Source organism: Numida meleagris, chromosome 3 (assembly GCF_002078875.1).
Source record: "Numida meleagris isolate 19003 breed g44 Domestic line chromosome 3, NumMel1.0, whole genome shotgun sequence".
Classification (NCBI taxonomy): domain Eukaryota; kingdom Metazoa; phylum Chordata; class Aves; order Galliformes; family Numididae; genus Numida; species Numida meleagris.
The window spans coordinates 8,908,479-8,930,040 of NC_034411.1; the positions used below are offsets into that span (position 1 = coordinate 8,908,479).

The 21,562-nt window shown below is 47.1% G+C and overlaps 1 protein-coding gene across 14 annotated transcripts in view; it reads left to right on the plus strand.

The window, feature by feature from the left end:
• TOGARAM2 (TOG array regulator of axonemal microtubules 2) overlaps positions 1,714–21,562 on the plus strand; it is a 48,835-nt gene continuing 28,986 nt past the window's right edge. Inside the window, exons 1-4 of one of the 14 annotated variants that reach the window (XM_021391774.1) lie at positions 15,696–15,964; positions 16,147–16,219; positions 16,888–17,094; positions 20,157–20,281. The gene's annotated coding sequence lies outside the window, so the exon portion shown is untranslated. Of the gene's footprint in view, positions 1,891–8,363; positions 8,490–15,694; positions 15,965–16,146; positions 16,220–16,887; positions 17,095–17,509; positions 18,725–20,156; positions 20,282–20,810; positions 21,203–21,562 lie in introns of those variants that run through there. The other 13 variants (XM_021391772.1, XM_021391773.1, XM_021391778.1 and 10 more) reach the window with 13 other exon arrangements.

Sequence of the window (21,562 nt, forward strand, 5' to 3'; positions counted from 1 at the left end):
TTCCATCTACAGGTGTCTTCAACACTCGTCCAGGCACCACTGCACAAAATGCAAGGGGTATTGCTTTGCTGTTTTTACGTGATGGTGGCCTGATCTCCAGATTATTGCAATAAATGTATGATAAGGAGCGATACCACAGATGACCAGACGGTGTCACAGCAGCTTCACAAAACGTACGTACCTTGGCTGTCAGGAGCGACTTGTGAAGCGTGGCTGAGGATGGCATCGTCTTAGCGCTGCTGAATGAGTGTATCCTACTGTAAGACGGTGTTAGTCGCATTGTCCTCTTCTGTTATGGTTCTGCTTCCAGGGGAACGTCCTACTATGCCAGCGCTTTGTGCTGAGGGTGTTTGTTGCCTCTCTTGCTAAATATTGCAGAATTTCTCTGCAGTGTGGTACTGGAGTAAGAGCTGCCTCTTTGGGTCATGCACCCATGTGTGGAACTTTTGCTTATGGTTCATCTGTTCATCTTTTAAAAATGGCTCTTGCTAGTAGCTTCTCTGTCCCTATATAGCTATCTTAACAGCAATGGTATAAGAAGAAGCAAAGGGCAGCAAAATGTACTCCACTGGAGACAGAAAAGGAAAGATTTAGGATGCACGACCAGTCCTTGGAAAATTCCTTATTACTGGGAACATCAGCAAGTAGACATTTGACCAAGTACTGAGATAAGGTGTATAGCCTTATAGGCAAGTTTCACTTGAGGCTTTTAACAGAGATTGCATCTCTAGGGGACTAATCCCTGGCCTTTGGGATGCTGGTTCCCTGCCCTCTGCAAGGACGGGGTTGGAGAGAGGTGACTGAAAACACTGTTTCCTTGCATGTGTGTCCAGCCTCATTGCTGTGGGACCTTGAGGAACCATCCAGGAGATGGGCCATGGGGGAAAGTCCCATGTGCTGTGAGTTAATTTATAGGGGCTAGCTTAAAACTTCAGTTTTACTTTAGAAAATAGTATGATTGACATGGGGAAAAATGATTCCTCCTAGCTTGTTCCAAGTGGATGACTTCATCTAGGCGCCAGGCAGCCATCCCTTCCCGTCTGGGATGCCTCTCACCGCCTCCCTCCTGGAGCATGGGTTCCTTGTAAGATCAATAAGATCATAAAGATAATCCTGCTTGGAAGAGAGCCTGGGTCTCTGCCTAAGGAAAAGCCCACGTGCCTCTCTGTGCTTCTGTTCTGGCAGCACGACGTAACGCTGTTTTGCTGGGAGGGATGAGAGAGAGGAAGTGAGATTTGAGTGAGTGGATCTCGCATTATCTAAGAGGGGGAGTGAAGCTGCAGTCAGACCTGGAGCCTATCCAAAGCTCTTCTAATCACGGAGATGGGCTTAACTAGGTTATTTCAAATACCTCGGCTCGGTAATGAGCACTGTAAGTTATTTAGCCGTATCGTAAGGAATTAATGGTACATTTTGCCCTTGAGGAAAAAAACACTTCCTTCAAGCTCTGTGCTGGCTTTGCGGAGCAGTTTGTCTCTAAACTCCTCCGGGATAGTTACTGCACTTAAGACCCCTCAATCTCTGCATCTGAGCTGGAGGACTGCTTGTTTTCATCAGCATGAGAGAGCACTTGTCCATCAGCTGTTTCACCAACTTCCCAAAGCCCCTGCAACAAAACCCGTGCAGCACTTTGCTGCCTGCTGGCACGGTTTGGGAGGAGCAGGTTTGTGTGCTTGCCATGCTCCCTTGCACATAGTAAACCCATTCTTTATATTCAGCTGCTCGCCAACGGGGGGCAATAAATGATTTATAACCATGGCAGCGGTTGCCGTGGGAAACTGGCATCAACAAGGATCTTTCCCGTGTCCACATCAATGAAACTACTGAAAATCTTTCCACTCTGCATCAGGTGAGACCATCTGTGACGCCTCCTAAACATTTGATGCAGAGGTAAGTCAGATGGAAACGGTATCACACGCCACGTCTGCAACAGGAACCGGTGACCCTTTCAAATGTCCCAAGCTGGAAGTTCCTGTGATCAGAGCAGGTCTTCTGCCACCATCTGGGCTTGCTGCAAAGGGGGTTAACAGCAAAGATTGGTAGAATAATCTGCTTTTGCTTGAGTTGCTCTGTGTAGCTTCAGAGATTTCTGTAATGCAGAAAATCTTGCAGTATGAGCAGGGAATGTGGGCATCCATAGCTGCTGTTCCAGCTGAGGGGCTCCCAGGACTTGCAGGCTTGGGTCCTCTCCAGACCTGCGGTTTTCTGAAGCTCTGTCTTGCATTCAGGCTCTTCAAATCAAATCAAGGTGTACAGCTGAAATAGTTTGTAGGGATGATTAGGGGAGCTACAAGAAAGAAGCAGACAGACTCTTTAGCAGAGTTTGTGTTGATAGAGAGGACATTTAGATTGAATATAAGGAAAAAGTCCTTTATACTAAGGGCGATGAGCACTGGCACAGGTTGCCCAGGGAGGTGGTGATGTCCCGTTGCTGGGACATCCAAGCTCAGGCTGGACGGGGCTCTGAGCACCTGGTGGAGCTGTGGGTGTCCTTGTTCACAGCAGGGGGTTGGACCAGATGGCCTTTAACGGTTGTATGGAAACTGTTAGGTCCCGGCCTGAACCAGTGATTGAGCACCTGGTGAAGGGGCGTAGCCAGCCCTGGGAGCACAGGTGCGAGCAATTCACCAGTATGACCTCCCTAACCTCATTTATGGGCTGGCAGCCAGCAGGGAAGGAGCTCTACTTGGAGACTGCTTCCTTCAGGGTGTTTTCTAGTGAGCCCTTATCTTCAGAGCAGGGTAAGTTGTTCCTTTTTTGTTGCTGCCTTGTGGCTAATAATTTTCTTGGGTTATCTGAAAACTGGTCGGAGGCAACTGCACGCCTCTCTTTTCGTGCTATACAAGGGTCCTTTCCAACTCAAACAATTCTATGATTAAAGGTTTGGGAAAAGGGTATGTTTAAGTGAAGGAAACTAATAGGATGAAGGGAGGGCTTTTCTGGGAAGTGTGAACTCTGGAGGAGTTTCAAAGTGACGATTCCTTTCCTACAGTTTCCTTGATTCCAGTGAAATATTTTCGTACTTATAGAAAGGGTTTTTCTCTCTATCTATAAATAAGCTTCTGTCCAGCTAAGGTTGTTAGAATGGAGAACCGCTTTGTAAGACATGAAAGCTGCACTAACTGCTGCTTTGTAGAGGGGTCTGATACCGGTTCTGTGCGTCAGTTTAAGTTTCCTGTGCAGGACAATGGAGAATTTAGCACTGGCATTTCTACGCGACTAAAGTCTGAGTAAAACAGCATTCCCAGTGCTACCAAAATGCTGTGAACTGCCCTACGCACACCAGTGGGATGACTAACATCCCCTCCTCTTTCCCAGTTGGGGCCACCGTTGTCTCTGGTCCATGAGTTTGAGCCACGCTAGACGTTGACTTCCATGGATCTCTTTTTGGTTTGACAGGTTTCTAGGAGAAGCGTATGTTGTTATGGATGTAAGGTCACTCTTCATTCAGAAACGGTGTCTGGAACACTTTGATCCTCTGGAGACTTGAAAAGAGAGACTTGAAGTTTGAAATGAGACTGCAGTATAATGCAGGGAACGGTGTTTGTGACAATGCAGCGATATGCTTGAGTACTTGCAGGCATTTTAAGGACTAGAAGTGGAAGGAGCATCACTGGCTACAGTTTAAATCTGTGATTCTACAACTTGGAAATGATACATTTGCAGAGGAAATACAGAGTTTTGAGCAGACTAATAGTTCGATTCACAAAAAAGGAGGGAAAGCAAGCAAAAAATAAGAGGATGAGAGATCTGAAGGGAGAATTGGAAGTTTTTAGGCTTTTTTGTGGGGGTGTGGGTAGAGGCTGAAACACACTGGGGAGGCCACTGTTTCAGGCAGCGCAGTCCTGCTTCGTAGCTGCTCGCCTGATGTGACTCTCAGTTCACGTTGCTCAGAACAGCAATGGGAAGAAGCAGTGCTCCTGGGATGTCATAGTCTGGTGTTTACAAATACACATGTTGATAGTAGTGCTGTAATCTGAACTATCTGGAGAGAGACACTGGATGTCCGATTGTTTTTCCTGCTGAGTCAAGGCAAAGAAACACCTACTGCACCCTCAGGAGGGTGAATATAGGCTTTGGGAACTGGAGGTGACATGGCAAACATAAAAGCAGGTTTTTCTTTCCATCTTGCAGCCCATAGTTCCAGACTGCTGATTCCTCTGCAAAATGGTGAGGGAAACATAGGTGATGCAAAACCACTGGGTGCTCAGCCTGGGTCTGCGCTGCCAGGACCTGTCTGTGCTGCAGAGCACAGGGCCTGGGGACAGGGTGCACTCCTGTGGCTGTGTCTTCTTCTAGCACCTTGTCTTGCACTGCATCTGCCTGTCTTCTCTGAGGGAAAGCTGTTGCAATGTGCTTAAAGTGCTGAGATGGTGGAAAAAGAAAGGGCTGGTGGCAATCCTTTTTTTTTTCTTTCTTTTTTTTTTTTTAAGTAAAACAGTAATAGCACTTCTGGAGATGTGCAGAACTTAAGTGCACTCGGGGACCATAACAGATGACAACTGAAGCCTTGTGAGAATATATCTGCAGAAAAGAGAGTTAACTAAGCACGGTCTGTGTGTCCAAATTGATTTGTAAAGTGTGTTTCCCTGGTGCGTGAAGGTTTAATGGTGTGCACAGAATCTTAGCTTTCATCAGTTTGCTTAAGGGTTCCTTTAGTTCCCATGGCTTCTGGAGGCACCTGGAGAAGCAGGCCTGGTGTCATGGTGTCACTCAGGGGAGGAAAGGCCCGATTTGACAAGGTGATCCCATGTAGCTCTGGGGCCTGGGATTTATTTTCTCCTGAGGATTTAAGATTAGAGCCTTAATTGCATCTGATAAGAAATGCTCTGAACATCAGAAATAGTGCTTGCTGAGTGGGGCTCCCAGCGTCATCGCGTTATAGCTGTTGAAGGATTACAGTAGATTGCCCTGTACAAATCTTCCTTCCAATGACCCCCAAGTCAGCTTGGTGCTTCCAGCTGCAGGATTGGTGTCTCCTAAGGCTGCCTGTTCTCCTTCCTCTTGGAGTCCCTCTATTTTCCAGTCCGTCCTTTATCATTTTTCAATTGTCAGAGCCAAATATAGTGTCATTTAATGCTGTTTTGAATGATAGCGCTGTAATATCTTGAAGAGAGGGGGAGGACTGGGGTCTCAGCTGCTCCAGCTTTCATCTGTGATGTTCTGTATCTCTGAAGTCCAAAATGGTTTCAGGTGTGGTTTCATGGGACTCAGCTCCTGCTCAGTGTTCAGAGAGAGAAAAAAGCTGACAGAGCAGAAGGGAGGTGTATGGGAGTGCAAGGAATCCTCCTTCATTAGAGCTGTGGGGATGAAAGATAGGTGACTGTGCAGCACTTATGCATGCCTCAGGGGGAGAGCTCAAATGTAGCCCTGTCATTCCCTTTCAGAAACACAAATGCAGCAGTGAGCATCGGGGATGTTCTAGCCCGAGAGTGGCCTCTGAGGGGGGATCTCTGCTCCAGGCCTTCTCCTTGTCCCACTTGGTGCTCACAGGGCTGTTTCTCACACGTTTTCCTTGCTGCTATACAGCGTTTTTCCCTTTCTTATGTTCAGAGAGTTCAGACTTCAATGTGTGCTCTGATGCTGGAGTGTGCATCTGGTTCTGGAGTGTTTACCATCACCTGTTGGGATTGTTTATGAAGCTGGAGAAGGTTTTTATATGTAAATAAGCTGTTATGTGGCTGCAAATGCATGTGAAATCAGCTAGTTGAAAATCAGAGGCTGGTTTCTAAGAGGGATAAACTTGCAGCTGATTTAACGAGCTTGTTTTGCAGAGGACAGAGGTGAGGTGTGCTCAGTCACCAATATCACAGAATCCCAGGGGTTGCAAGGGACCTCAAGAAATCATTGAGTCCAACTCCTTGCTAAAGCAGTTCCCTACAATAGGTCACACAGGTAGATGTCCAGCCAGGTCTTGAGTATCTCCAGAGGAGACTCCACAACCTCTCTGGGAAGCCTGTTCCAGTGCTTCACTCTTGCAGTAAAGTTTTCCCGTGTGTTGATACGGAACCTCTTATGTTCAAGTTTTAGACTATTTTTCCTTGTCCTATCGCTACACACTGAGAAGAGCCTGGCCTCACTCATTTGTCTTCCACCTCCCTTTAGATATTTATAAACATGAATCAGATCCCCTCTCAGTCATCTTTTCCCCAGGCTGAACAGACCCAGATTACTCTAGCCTTTCTTCATAAGGGAGATGCTCTAGGCCCTTAATCATCTTTGTGGCCCTTCACTGCACTCCTTCTAGGAGTTCCCTGTCTTTTTTTGAGCTGGGGAACTGGCACAGTATTTTAAATGTGGCCTCACCAGGGCAGAGTAGAGGGGAGGGAGGATCACCTCCCTCTGCCTGCTGGCCACACTCTTTTTGATGCACCCAGGATACCAGCGGCCTTCCTGGCTACAAGGGCACACTACTGGTCCTGTGAATTAAATATGTGAATTGACAGACTGGATTGGTCTTGAGTAAACTGTATTGTTCAGAAACCCATCTCTGAGGGTCTTGGACTCGATGTTTTAGAGAAAGGCACCAGAGCTCCACAGTGGGCAGATGCAATATGTCATCCTAATGGAGGGCACAAACCCAGCTGCACTCTGCTTCACAGTGCTGTGTGTGAGCCTTTTCTAAATCTATGAATTAAAAAAGAGCTCAAGATCCACAAGCAGTCTGGTTTCCACTCACATCCCTGTGCAGGCCCTTTCTGCTCTTTAGGACCTCTCCTTGTTCCAGAGAACAAGCAGATGAACCCAGCTCTGAACTGCTGAGCACCCCTACCTCCCCCTTGTGGAGTCACCCCAAGGCCAGGCTCTCTTTCAGTCAACTTTATATAAGCTCTTAATTAACAGCTTAAAAAAAAAAAAAAAAAAAAAACACCACAAAACAATGGCCAGACATGCAGCAGGGCAAGGCATTGACTCCTGCTTGGAAAGAGGAGGGGTAGGGGAGTGATGTGCAGAAATATTTAACTCTTCAGTGCCGTGTAAGAGCATGAATGTTTGGCAGTTGGTGAGAAGATGTTGCTGGTATGTTAGATGTGTTTGGTGTTGTGGCAAGCAGGCAAACCACTGCAGAGTGCTGCTTCCTTCTCCTATTTTCTCCCACTTGCCTCCCCAAAATGTGATGGTTTAGTCATACAGTCACAGTGCCTCCTACTCAGGTCCTGGTCTATCATCATATGACCTTCCTATTGCATCCAACTAAAACCCGAGTAATGCAATAATGGGCTGAAAGCTGTTACTGCTCACTTCCTTTGCTGCTTTCCAGCACAATACATTTTGTTGTTCATCTAGCTGTTCCTCAGGTGAGACAAGTACAGTGTTTTGGTTGAGAGAAACAAGGGCTGGGCTGCTGGTGGGCAGGCATAGATCCATCCAGAGGCCATAGACGTGGAAAAGCAATGTCTTCTCCAGTGTTATCCGAGCAATGACAGGGCCCTGGACGTCTGTCTAGTAAGACATACTCACAAAACCCCGGTGCTGATATGCCTTATTCTGCAGCAAATCACTGCTTTGTCCAGACCTTCAGGCTTACTAAATGTCTTATCATGAAAAACCAATAGAGTAGGCTGAGAGGATTGGAGAAATGTTGGCTTATGTCTTTATGAATAAGAGGTGTGATCACATTGTGATATTACTGGGGAAGATCTGTGTTGTGGTAGATGGCATGTTTTGTAATCATGTACAGAATGTCTTCCCAAATTCTTGATGTAGTAGCGTCACCTGGAAGAGTGTGAACTGCTCATCCTGCTTCCTGTTGAGCTTCAGGACTCTTCTCCAAGTATCTTTCCAGCCTGGTTCTGCTTAATTCATGACATCTAATGAGGCCTTAGCCCAAGGTGGAAGTACTATGGACAAATCCCCTGCAGAAGTCAAATGTATTATGATTGCAATGTGTTCAATTAATTTAGAGGTGGTTTGCCTCTGTCTAAGTGTAAGGGGCAGTTGGTGGTTGGGATTTGGCTTGGTCATGGCTAGTGCTGTGCCACTTTGAAGTAGCAATGGTACTTCAAGGTGCATGGTATATGTGGAAACTACATGGTATCTCTGTAAGGCTGGGGCAGCTGATCCTGTGTGTTGTCTTTCTGCTGTCTTAAAGCAAGCAGTAAGCTGCAAATTCCAGAGTGACTGTGGGAGAGCTGTTGCTTTATTTCCCTCCATTTAAGCAAGAATGCTGGCGAGTTGCCCGCCCTCCCCTGAGAGCCTCATCCTCCAGGTTTGTTTGCACGCTGCTTGCTGAACGCCTAAAAAAAGGAGCCAATCAGATTGCATTTGCCTAATACATTAATGAATCTGCTTAGGTGTCATCAGGTCTAATTTCTTAGTGAGCGGTGACAGTTTAATACATCGGGACCGAATTGCTGAGGAGAAGTTGCGGGGTGGTGGACTGCCAGAGGCGTGCTGAGACCTGTGGACTTGGGGCTGGGGACCCAGCGTGGTAGAGTTAAACTTCCCCGGGTACTAATGGAAGCATGTAAACAAAAACAAAGGTGAAGGTAGGTCTCCCTTCTTGTCATTCTTGCAGCAAGCATTTTATTTATTTTGCGGTCAGTGCCCTTTGCCAAAGGAACTTGAACTCCTTGGCTGGCTGCAGGGGAGTAGATTTTATTCGTGTGTGTTTACTAGAGTTATAGTCGCAATAAAATTTTTTAGAGGATCCCTTGAGAAGACGGAACTGTAACAGCCTTTGTTATTTCTAACAGAATGCATGCAAAAAACAACAACAACAACAAAACAGATTAAATCCATGCAAACTCCTTCCCTGTCTCCAGTGGGGATGGACCGGTGGCTCTGAAGCGAAGGGCTTTACACATGGTTCTACACTTCTGAAAAAGCAGTCTCGCTCTGATCCTCAAAGAAACAGTGTGCTGCATTTCTCTGCACACCAAGAAGGCCACTCAGCTGGGAGCTGAAGCGAGAGTGGTGGGTGGCTGGGTCTGTCCAAGGAACAGATCTGTGGTTTTACTGCATTGCGTGCAGCCAGGTCTGCTTTAAATGCCTGGTGTATCGGGCTTTGCATCTCTTCATCTAGCCTCTGTGTTTAGCCCTTTGCTGGCTGAACTGATGGCACAGGGTGGTCTCTCCCAGGCAAGGCTCCACTGCTGAATGCTCTGCCAGGAATGTGTGCAAGTGTGGTGCACGCTGTGCCCCTCCCCAGCTCCCCTGTGGCTCTCCTTAGGGCTTCTGTGGGCACCAGGGAGACCCTGGCATGACGTTCCATTGCTTCACTGGGAAGCTCCTAAAAGGTTAGACACCAAAGTATTACGTATATTAGCCAGATTATCATTATCTTAGTGAAAATCTAACAAGGCGAGTATCTGACAAAATGGGAGCAGCTTGTTTCAGATTGTTGCGTGGCTTTGCCAAGTGTTTTCGAGCATCTCAACTACTGTTCAGCTGACAGATCCTTTCTTTACCTGTTTCCTGGAAAATAAAAGATCACAGCTCATGGATGTGTTTGGAGAAAAAAATCTTTTTATTGAAGACTTTTTTTGCATTGTTTTAAAAATATGCAGATGACAGACTGCATGAAGAAGCCTGGTTCTGTATTTCAGGCTGTGCTCTGAAGGTTGTTCCCTGGTATTTAAAATTAATTACAGTTTTGCTATTAATGCTGATAGGAATGAGCTAAGACCCAAACTGTCATGTCCTCCTGTGGTTTCCTATAGCTCCTATGGTTTAAAACACAGACAAACACAACAAAAGTCTTGAGTAGCCAGGATCCATCCATTCTAGATGTGATGGTAATTTCATGGTAAATGTTTGTCCCAGAGATTCAGAGCTCTTTGGCAGCTGTAGCGAGGAACATGCCCATGCCTGAGTCTCCAGAGGAGCCTGGCACAGAGGTAAACTTGTCATTATACCCAGGTTTCAAGGGCATATCTTCGTCTGGATGCCTAGCTTGATGCTCCCAGGTACAGTGCAAACCTCCACTGTCACTCAATTACTGCTCAACACCCATCAAGTTTGGTAGAAGAAAGCATCCTCATTCATAACGAGCACCACTTGATGCCCCCAGAGCACAATTCTATCCTGTGTAGGAATCTCACCTTCCAGTCATCTCTTCTGCTACAGAGGCAGTGTGTCTGGTAAAAACATACCTAGCTGCAGTCTTGGAAAATTTTACCTAGGTGATGTAGTTTTATATTTGAGAAGAATGGCCAAGTCCTGGCTTTGTGTTAAGATAGTGGTACACCTCCAGGCGTGCCCACTCTCATTCAGGTTAGGAACAGAACGACGCAATGTAAGGAGTGGGAAGAAGGACTTTCTTCATTAGCAGCTTTCAGCAGTGGTATCCAAGAACTGAGTCAGGGGAAGCCAGTGGCCACCCAAGTTCTGTGCCTCGGTTTCTCTGTGTGTGAGGGACTGACTTTGCAGGGCAGTGAGGAGCAGCGGGGTCCACAATGGGTTGGCATTCACCTGTTCCCAGGCACTGGTTGCATGCAGGTTTTCTTCCTGCCCCCAAAGCTCTCCTTTCTTGGTGCTCACAGGATCTCTTTTAAATGTCCTCATCTTTTGATTACTTGCCCGCCTTTAGGTGCAGCTGTAAGGCCTAATTTTATGTGGAGGCTTGAATTGCTACAAGCTCTGCCAACATAGGATTTATGGCATTTCAATAGGCTTATTGGTTGCTTCTAGTCATGAGCGAGCTCTGCTTCGTGCTCAAGGCCCTGTGCACAGCTGACAGTGGCAGAGCAGGGCTGGCTGCTAAACGAGCTGTTCCCTCTGTGCTGCTGCCTCACAGCAGGTGGGGGCTGAGGCTGTTCCTCTCAGCATTCCCACCAGCACTCCAGGCCCTCAGCATTGCCCCACACCTCGTTTCTGGCATTTCATGGAAAACGATAGCGTGACTATTTTTCATCCATTATTACCCTTTGCTGTGGGCTAGTGGCTGGAAATCACTTTCCGTCCATGACTGACAGGGATAACGTGTTTTGGAAGAGGAGTGGTTTCTCAAAGCGTCCGTGGTTTGGGCACAGTGGCTGCTTGCTTTCAGTGGGGTCAGGCTCAGCCCTTCGTTTTCTTCTATTTCTACTTCCCACAAAGCCACACAGAACCTTCTCCGCTGTAGGCACAGAGTTTTATTTAAAACAGTGAGAGTCTGCCCAAGTCCTGTGCTTATTTTTCCTTTCCTTAGTGCTCAGGCAGCTAATTTCCAGAGCTGCAGAAGAATTGAATGGAAAGCCATTAGCAAGGAAATTGAGCCTTTTTTCATCTTGACTCATTTTGTATCATCTCTGCTGTGATAACGTTCTCCAATGTGGAGATTTTGGAAGAAGCCTCCCCATCTGTTTGAGGTGGGCTGTTACCTGCCTGCAGGTTTGGGCATCTTCCAGCTCGCAGCATGCTCTCTGCCAAGCTCTTACGAGGGATCGATGGAATCTGGGAGCATTTTTCAGGACCTTTCAAAGCTGATGGCAGGTAGAATAAGTTGCAGGCCTGACTTCTCCTCTCTATATCTGCAGTTCAAGTTTCAGCCATCTTCACTGCATGGATTTGCTGCCATCATTGCATGGATTTTTCAATAGATGGAAGACATCTGTTATTAATTTATTTTCTGCTGGCACTGCATGTTGGTCTGTAATGGAGGTTGGTGGGGTGGCATCAGCAAAGCTGGTTGGGTTTTGCCCACCTTCCGCCAGATGCACCGGCCCATGGCCATCTCCAGCAGGCTGGTACCTACACTCTGCCTCTCCAGGCCTGCAGACAGGGCACGGGGTGAAAGCTGTAGGCGCTGAGTTTGGTTTTCAAAAGGATTTGGGTTAAATTCTGGCAAAGCTGGGGAGAGGGCTTTGGCTACACTGTGCTAGCACACTGGCTTGCGTGCCCTGCTTTTGATGTGGCTGCATAATAGCTAGGAGCATAGGAAAGTCATGTTTCTCCTGTGTCCATCAGTCCCCAGACTGTGTTAAGGGTGTCCAGATTTATTCTTTTTTTCTTTTTTCCTCACATCATATAAAAACCGTTCTATTGTGATCAAGTAAATGCAATGCAACTTGTGCTGGACAGCAGGTGCCAGCAGCTGGTTTCTCTACATCCCCAGCTGAGGCTCTGCTTCATGTGGCTGCTGACTTTTCAGGTAGCCAGGCTGGACAGATGGTGACTTGCCACGTTTGGCAGTGAGTTAAAGACTGCAATTAGCCAATATGCAGTTAACTAGATTAGCAACATAGGGAACCAAGCGGGTTTAGTTGAGGACCATGCGATCCTAAATGAATTAGGTTGGAAAGCACAGTGTGTGTGGTGCCCTGAGTCCCCAGGGGCTGTCTGCAGGTCAGCTCCGTGCCGAGGAGGGGATTCAGCCCTTGGAATTAGGGTTACTCCAAATGGACACCATTTTACAATTGGATGAGGGTGATTTAAGAAAAATATCAAATGCTCTGTTTAAAATTTTTTTTAATGGTAATATTTGAAACAAGCACTTTTTCACCCATATCAATTTTCATTAAATCACAGAATGCTTGGGGTGGAAGGGACCTTAAAGACCACCCAGTTCTATGGGCACAGCTGCCAATGTATGGTATATTTTGTGTATTATTGGCTTCTATCTGCATCGCATGAAGGTGCCTCCCCCCCCCACCTCTCTTGTCACTCTTTGGATTATTTGATTTATTCTCCATGACACCACCTGGTGAGGGGAAGGAAGCGGAAGGCAGTGGCCCTCTCAAAGCCCTCAGGGTCCTGCTGATCTGAGGATGGAGTCTAATTAATAAGGAAAAGCCAGGGAGGTCTTGACCAAAGGCTGGGCAAAGCAGAGGTAGATGGAGAAAGGCAGGTGTGGCAGTATCTCTATTCCTCCTGTTTTCTGCCCAGTTTTTCTCTCTTTCTCCACCATTAGGAATCCAGAATTGAATAAGAAATGAGTATTTAAAAAATAAAAAGCCTTCGTGCCCACTCATTTTTTTTTTTATGTATGTTGGTATTTCAGCTCACATCAATTTTTATTGTTGGCTCAGAACCCTGCTTGTATTTGTTAGTGAAGTTCATCTGTTTTCTCCCAGCCTGCAAAGCTTCATTGGCACCTCTGGTGCTAAATTAATAACCTGCTTCTGCTCGTTGGTCACATAACCAGAAGGTCTGCATAAACCTGCTGGCTCCAGACCAGCTGTGTGCTTGGGTTGTTTGCCCTATGGGCTCAAATGCCGCTCAGCATTGGTTGCCCTTGCCCAGTGCACAAATGAGGTTGCCATGGGGAAAGCCCAAGGGTTCTCAACCCAGCAGAGATTCCTGAGTACAAAAAAAGGAGCTGTATGCATGCTGTGAGGCTGCTGCGAAGGACCATGCTGCCTAGCCAGTATGCTGTGTGAAAGAAAAGATATCAGGAGGGGTAACTAAATAGATTTCAGGTTACAAGTGTGTAAGATGGCATTATTTCCATCCCTGCACTGGACAGGGGAAAAGCCCTGCTAAGCCCCAGGCTCCTGCGGTGCTCTGAGGCTTCCCTGCTGCTGTAGGAAAATACAGCCTGAGAGCAGGGAGGGCGGACGTTTAGCCAAATACATCCAAAATGTATTTGTTAAAATGAAGAGGCTGTGCTTCATGTGTAGGGATTTCATGGCAAGTAGTTCTGTTAACCTACCGGGAGGGATGTCTCAAGGCGTGGTGTTGTGACCAGGTTCATTTCTGGGGTGTGTGTGTGCACAGGACACTGCTCCTTCCCTGTGTAATACACTGCATCGTTAAGGGTGTGCAGGTGACATAATGTGGCTGTGGGGGTGACGCTGCCCGAAATGAAGTGGGATGATGCAAGGCTCAGGAGGGGAAGGTACTCCTTTCTCCTCTGACAGCAGCAATCTTTTCTTCCTTTTTAGGAAGAATGAAACAAAAAATGGTCTCCCTGTTTTTCAAGCTAAGCGTGCAGGCTGTTGAATCTGCCTCACCAGCAGAAGGGCAAGGTGTGCAAGGGCTGGAGGCTGGACACTGGATACTCCCAGGTGGTCCCAGTCTGACTGGCTGACAATCTTTGCTCAACTTTGGTCATTATTTTGGTGGTTTAATGAAGGTCACACTTTTCAGCTCTCCTAACTCTGCTTCCCCGTAGAACTGCTCATCTGAGACAGCCAGCAGCTTACATTTTTCTCTGGAGCTGAGCTGGTAGCTTGTTACTCAGCTTAATTAAAAGGAACAGATTGAATGCTGTACCGGGGAAAATCCTTTGAAGAGGCAGTGCCACTGCCCCTTCATGGCTCTGTCCCTAACCAATGGCTCTGTTAGATGACCGGTGCTTGTATGAAGAGAGTTCCCTGGCCTGAAGGGTTTATTGTCCGAGAAGAAAACAAGGAGAGAGGTGAACGAGCAGCATTTCTGCTATGCTGTCTTTACAGGCAGGAGCTGCAGGAGATTAAGTCTTGCCTGCTGCCTGCAACAGAGCTGAGGCAGAGTATTCCTAGCATGTCTGAAAGCATAAAGCGGTGCTGGAGTCTGAGGCAGTCCTCTGCTGCTTGTTTGTAGCAAAGAGGAAAAACTTTTTTTGAGAATTCTGTTTCATGTAGGTAATGTCACACTTGGACACCCATTTGCTATAGTTGGCCAATTTTCTGCCATCCTGTGATGTATAGGGTTGTTATTTTCTCATGGACCCAATTACTTGGCCTTGGAGAAGCTGGGATTGTTGGGAGGTTGAAATTTGACTCACAGTAAGGCTGAATTCCGTATTCCTACACCGCTGTTGTGGACAGGGAGGCTCAGCAGTGGCAGGAGGGTGCTTCCCGTTGGCTCGGATGCTGCTTTGCTGAATGAGGCGTCAGCTGTTTCCCCAAGTCACAACGGGGTGACTGTCCCGCTGGGAAAGGATTGCAGATGTTTGTTTTTTTTATATTTGTTTTCCTGTAGGAGTTAAATTACTGCGCATTTTTCCAGCTGAAGATCCTCGTGGTGCTTCATTGTTGGCTTGCAGGCTGCACAAGGGCTGAGGACTCAGTGCTTGGAGGATGAATTCGTTCTCTTGGAATATTCTTGTGGATACTCTCCATCCAAATCGTGGCACAGACAGAACGAGCTTCTGTTCCTTGTCCTCAGTAGAGAACAGCATTGCCTCTTTGCTCAAAATTTCTCTTTTTTTGTGTGTGTGTGTTTATAAAAACAGCCAGTGGTGACTTTGTTATGGAAAACTCCAAAACTTGCCACAGAAATGATGGAAAAGTCATTATTTTCACATTTGAAAAATAGCTTTTGAGTAAACACAGCAAGTACAAAACAAGTGCAGTAGTAAAACTGAGCTTCTGCTCAACATTGTGGAGTTATCCACAGCACAGCAGAGAGGTATGAAGTGTTTGCAGTGAGGGTGGTGGAAAATTCCTGTTTAGTGGAGATAGCATTAAGTGTGGCAATGCTGCGACAGAGAGGGCCATTTGGAAGGAATTATTTCTCCTCTTTTGCTAATCTTGCCTGAATAGGATGCTTTCTGTAGGACCAGCAATGAATTTATACCAACCCAAACAAGAGGGGTTCCAAGCTCATGCTGCCAATCCAAGCAAAGTTGTCGAATTCTTTATCCTGCGGCAAAGGGGATGGAAAACTTCCTCTTCCTTTTACGAGTTGCCAGTGATGCTTTGCTACTTGCTTGCTACTTGTGCACTGCGGTTTGGGTGCTGCTGAGCTCCCAGGGGTGCTTGCTGCTGCAGCATCAGAGGATCCACCTGCCAGCCCTGCAGGCTGGAGATATTCCTCCAGATTTCTTCAGAGAAGCAGTTGCTATGCAGCCTTGTTTATTCTTGGTATGTGACACCGTTTGCTCGTGAGCTAGTGCACCTGGCCGGGCGGGCCTCTCTCCTCCTGGGGGAGGGGGCTGCCTTGCCAAATGGCTGTCCCTGCTCCCAGCTTAGGAAACACAGGCTCTGGAGCACCAGAAATCCTTGTTGCCTTGTGGGAGGTGACCCGCAATGCGACTTCACATCTCACGAGGGGATTACGAGCTTAACGGCATGGAGTGAGGTTCGCAAAGTGAAGGCCGCGGCTGTCTGTGAAGGAGGTTGGTGAGCAGCCCTGGCTGCTTCTTGCTGCTCCTGCTGGGCTGTATGCGGAGGGGCTGCTGTTGCTGGGCTCTGGTGGAGGTCACTTGGTGCCTTTCTGAAAAGGCAAGAACATCCATGAGAAAGATCTGGAATTATGGTTTTTTCCTTTTATTTATTTTTCTTCAAAATGTTCTTTTAGCAAGTCCTGCAGCAGGCCGAGGGATGCTCCTGCTTGGTGACTCCAGCTGCGTGCCAGAGGGTTTGGGTGTCAGGTAAAAGACAGTCCTGAGAGCTGTGTGGGAGAGCAGCACGTGGGGTGACAGAGGAGGGAAGGGAAGGGGTGTCCAGGCAGGAGCTGCTGAGCAGCAGGGGTGTTTATGACAAGGAAGCCACTCTTGATATGAAAAGGGTCATCATGATTTCTGCCACAGCACAGCAGCAGAGCCAAGCCCCTGCCTCGGCTCAAGCACGGCATCCCCTCCTTGCTGTGCGCAGGAAAAGGGAGAAGTCCCAGCCCAGCTGCTCTGAGTGGGCCTAAAAGCACAAACTGCTCTTGTGGTCCTTCTGGGGCTCACACTGTTGTTTTCTGAGTAGAACCAAAGAAGGCTGAAATCAAATCTACTTTCTGAATCAGTCACTGCTGAGGGTTAGGGCATCGTTCTGTGGCTCCTGGTGTGCCTGCTTGTCCGTGCGGGGTGGTAACCAGGTCTGCTTTGGACAGTGGTTTAAATTGCTGTGTTTCACTAAGTTGAACCTTTGCACCTCGCTCTGAAGGGTGAAGGGAGAAGAAGAATTGTGTGGGTTTTTTTTTTTTTTTTGGTCTGTTTGTTTTTTTCAAGCAGCAAGGTTCTCTTTCTTTTTCTGAGCTTACCAGCTGTCTGGTCCTAAAGATATAGCATCTGATGAACAAACTTTCCTTCAGCTTCAGCTCTGTTTTCAGGGAGATTTATTCCAAGTACAGATCTCTGAGAACTGGATCTGCAGAAGGTGTAGGAGGGCCAGGAGGGAAGATCCACAGCCTGATGCACCTTGCATTCCTTTTGGGGTGTGGAGATGCCGACCTGCCTCAGCTACAGAGCGGAGGCAGACCAAGTTCTGAAGGGCTGAGATATGAGGACTGTCTGCCCACTATCACAGGTATTTGCAGGTATCTTTGCTTCCGTTTTCCCCTTTCTTCCCTCACCCCTCACAATTTAGGAAGCTGCGGCTCTGCTGCAGGGACCACAGCTGTGATGAGGGCAGCAGCCACTCGCATTTGTGCAGTACTTGTCACAGCGAGAATCTCCTCTTTGGAAAATCTTCCAAGCAGTTTGCAAAGCTTCCAAGCATCGTTCTCATATTTCAGCTGGAGATGCTGACCTGTAATCAACCGAAGTTGACTTATTCAACTTCACGCATGCAGAGGTCGTGTTTAGAGGCTCTGTTTTCCTGTCCTTAAGATTTATGTTTTGCTGCAGGCCAGGTGGTGAGCTGGCAGCAGAGCTTGCACTGCTCCTGCACGCACACACCCACTTTTCATCCTGTTCTTCAGCTTTCTTTGCTTCCAGCAGCAGCCACCTCAGCAGGCATCAGCCTGTGGAGATTTGGGAATCCGAATGCTCATGGAGTTAGGTGACATCTGGTAGCTAGGTGAATGGAGACTTTAAAAATGTCCATGATGCTTGAATGGTGGACTTAGATCCTGAGCGTGATAGAGAGGTGCTTAAGTGCCTTAAGGACCAGGGAATAAATTCTGAGCAGTGGGAACTGTTGTGTATCAAGGTTCGTACAGCACTAAGATCAGCACTAGGACTTAGTGAAATAGATACAAGAGTAATAAAATGGACAATTAAACCCATCTCATTAGAGCCTTTGTGCTCCCAGTGCTTGTTACTCGCAATGAAAAATTTCAGTATGTAACTCGGATCCCACAGTGCTGCTGAATGAGATTGGTTCAGATCGTTGAGTATTTCCCTGCCTGGTGGTTATGCAGGAACAGGACAGAGCCCTTGGGATACTCCTTGGAGTTACCTTGGATTTATGCAGGTGTCTGTGACAACCTGCCATAGTCAGGGTGCTTGCACTTGTTTGTGCTTTTATGAATGATGCAGGGAACAGAATGGGAGGCCCCACAGGGAGCAGAGCATGGGGCAGAGAGCGTATTTTAGTGATCCCTTACTAGTGAAGAGGCAAGGATAGGGCAGGAGAATTCTCTCTGCAAGGCACTGAGGAGACACGCCTGATATTTCCAAGGAAAATGCAGTCACGAGAAAGCAGTGTGATGCTGTGTGATGAGCAAAGCCCTGCACGGGCTCAGGACCTTGTGGTTCCAGGGTCACAGTCAAACCGCTTCCATAAGGAAAACTCTTCCAATGCTTTTGGTCAAGGTTATGCCCAAGGCAACAAGTGAGTGTACTTGGCTCATCACTGCTTCATTGTGTCCAGCTGGCACAGGAGCCCACAGAGCAATCCATCACCTGCTGCTGGGGAACGGGCACCCGTGGCCACAGCTCCAACAGAGACCATCACAAACGTGTGTACAGTGCTCACATAACTAGGGTGTCCAGCAGAACACCTCAATAGAGCTGGAATGAGGGTTTGTTCAAGTGCGTTTAGAAGGAGTTAATGAGGTTTGGCGTTCAGACCAGCTTATTCCTAACTCCTGATTCGCTGCCCTGGGTAAGCTGCTGCTTATGGTTACTCTTGCTTCGTGGCTGAGCAGCCCTACTCTGCTGAGGAGCAGCCCTGACAGGAGCTTTGGACAGGAGCACTGAGTTTCAAGACCGTCCAAACATGAGGTGAGGGCAGAACACATGAAAAAGGCAACATGTGGGTGGCTGTGGACTTTTTAGCATTGTTTCCTTTGTCCGTACTTCTCACCGCACAGTCAGTGCTTGAGGAAGCAAGTTCAATGATTAAAAAAAAAAAATTCCTCAAACCACTCAGTTTAATGGTAAGAAAAAAAAAGACTGCCTCTTCACCAACAGCTGTTAAAATATTGGGTTCAACCTCCAGCGGCTTCAGTCCTGCTGGGCCCCGTAGGGTTGTTGGCATTGACATGTTTCACGTAGAGATACTGTATGTTTGCTGTGCTGGGAAACCACCAGAGAAATAGGTTGTTAGTTAGGGAAGACAGTAATGATGGTATTAAATAATCTCTATTTTCATTTACTGAGTGCTAATGATCCAAAGAAGCTGAAAATCCCAGAGGATGTGTTTCCTTTGGATTAACCCAGTGGAATGGCAAGACATACAGTTATTGTATAATGAAACATCACCAGGGCCAGGAGCTGCTCAGATGGATTTTTTTCTGCATTTTCCTCTTCAGAAAGCCAGTTTTTAGCATTTTATTTACACATCAGTGAACCACTGGCACTGTTCTATGTACAGAGAATGGCACGATCTTATTTTGAGGTTCTCTCAGCAGTGGCAGAAGGGGAATCCTGCACATGAGGCTGCAGGAAAATTGCTCTTCCGTTACCATTCCAATCTTGGTGCAATCTTCTGGCTGTTTTTTCCTCGCAAGAAAATGGGATGGCCTTATATAAACATACATCTGGGTTTTCCATTACATGTAGTTGGCCTGAATTGGGAATTCTGCCCTGAATTGAGGCAACTAAGCCTCTGGGGTCATAAGTAATGCCCTTCCCACTTATGTTAGCATGTAGGACAACAGCCTGGCAGGAGAACAACACTGAGGCATGGAGATACTGGCCTCATGCTGAGTCAGTTTTATCGCAGAGTATGTCAGTGGCAGAGGGAGCCCTCTGTCCTAGCAACAAGGTGCACTCATTTCTGGTACTTACTGCTTTCTCTTGGGTATTTTTAATATCTTAAGCAATGGGGCAAGCTCAGCTTCATCTAGGGGGTGATCTCAACCAGCCAAAAGTGCCACTGGTGTATTTTTTAGATGTCCATCCTACACAACGAGATCAAAGACAACATACCTTAACCCCTGCTTTGTGCCCTGGTCCCACTCACAGTGACACCTCTCATTCCTTGTTTTAATGTGTACAGTCTGAAATAGACAGAGTTTTGTATTTTAGGGATATTTAGTGTCTGACTTTCACTGAAAATAACAGGAGGCAGACTGTAAAGACCCTTTCAGCATCTTTGTTCCTTGACCTTAAGCTGTCTCTTAGAATTTACGTAGCATAACAAAAAGATTTAAAGCCAGAAGTGTGTTAACAGCTAACTCCAGCCTGTTTGAAATCGGTTGCTTTATTCCAGATGAAGCCATTGGCAGCTTTGGAGGAGATGTAAATGTGTCGGGCAGGGGATGGAGCTACAGGGCCTTGCTGCTTATATGAGCATTTCCTACTGTAAATTGCTCAAGGACACCATTTTATCTGATCGTAAGTTTGATTGATAATAGGGTACCTAAAGTCCTTGCTCGGGCATTCTTTGTCACTTGTTTTAAGCTCACAGAACACGATAATAGGTACTTGCTTTTTTCTTCCATCAGAAGCAGAGGTGTTTTTTCCTTCTGTAATAGTTTAGCTGAGCTGTCTGTGATTGATCCTCCTGTCTGCACTTTGCTACCATGTGGTTGCCATTCTTTCTGCAGAGCTTTATAGGGGCCTATCAGTGGATTTGCAAAAGCAACTCACCTTGGCATCCTTCTGCTTCCACTGACATTTATAGGAATTTTACTGTTGACTTACCATGCTGACCTTTCATCCGAAGGTGTGCTCTGCAAAACGCCCACTTACCTCTCCAGTTAGGCTTTAAAAAGTAGGCCAATACAATTAAAGAAGCCAAAGCTTTATATGGTGACTGAATCCTCTGCCAGAAGATGAAAAGAAATCTCCAGGGCTTTGAAGTGAAAGCAGCCGAACTGGTAAGGAAATAGACCACAGGAGTTGAAGCTGCGAAGTGCCGCTTTTTGCTGTAGTACTGCACTGGTGGGCAAAGAATAAAGTCTTTACTGTCATATGTCCTGCACCCTATTACACTGCCTACAAGTCCCCTAGTCCTGTGGGATGTGCACTTGCTGGTGTTAGCAGGGCAGGCAGTTTCTAGACAGCTGGCATCCCCAGTTATGGGCCATGTTACAGGCTCAGGCTTTCTGAGGTGCCAAGCAGTTGTTTCAACTTCTGTTCTCCTCCTTTTCCCAAAAGATGGCAGATCTGGAAGCATCTGGCTTGTGGTTTGAGTTGTACCTCAGAATTACTCATGGATGTGACATAAAAGCTGTTCTAGCCCTTTCTACCCCTTCTCAGACAGGACAGGGGTACACACCAGTCTAATGGCCACGTGCCCCACCGTAAATGCAGGTACGCTTGTCTTAAAAAGGGAAACCATTGTGCCCCTCAGTTTTGTTTTCCATTATTGGTTGTTCTTGGTGCAGATCCACTTCAACATAACAGCTCTTTGTCACTGAACACGTGAAAGTATGAAGCATGCGGTGCCAGGTCAGAAAGCAGCGAGTGCAGCGAGGAACTTGTCTTGGCTGCCATGCCCATCGGGCCACGGGGACAGCAGCTGCTGGGCTGGAGTTACACTTCTGCTATGCTGCCAACAGTCTTCTTCCAGCATTTGGCCGTGTCTCTGGCAAAATGTAGAAAATGCATAGCCTGAATGCATTTTTATGGTGTTTTAACTCCACTTGGCCTCAACAGTTTCCTACCATGTTC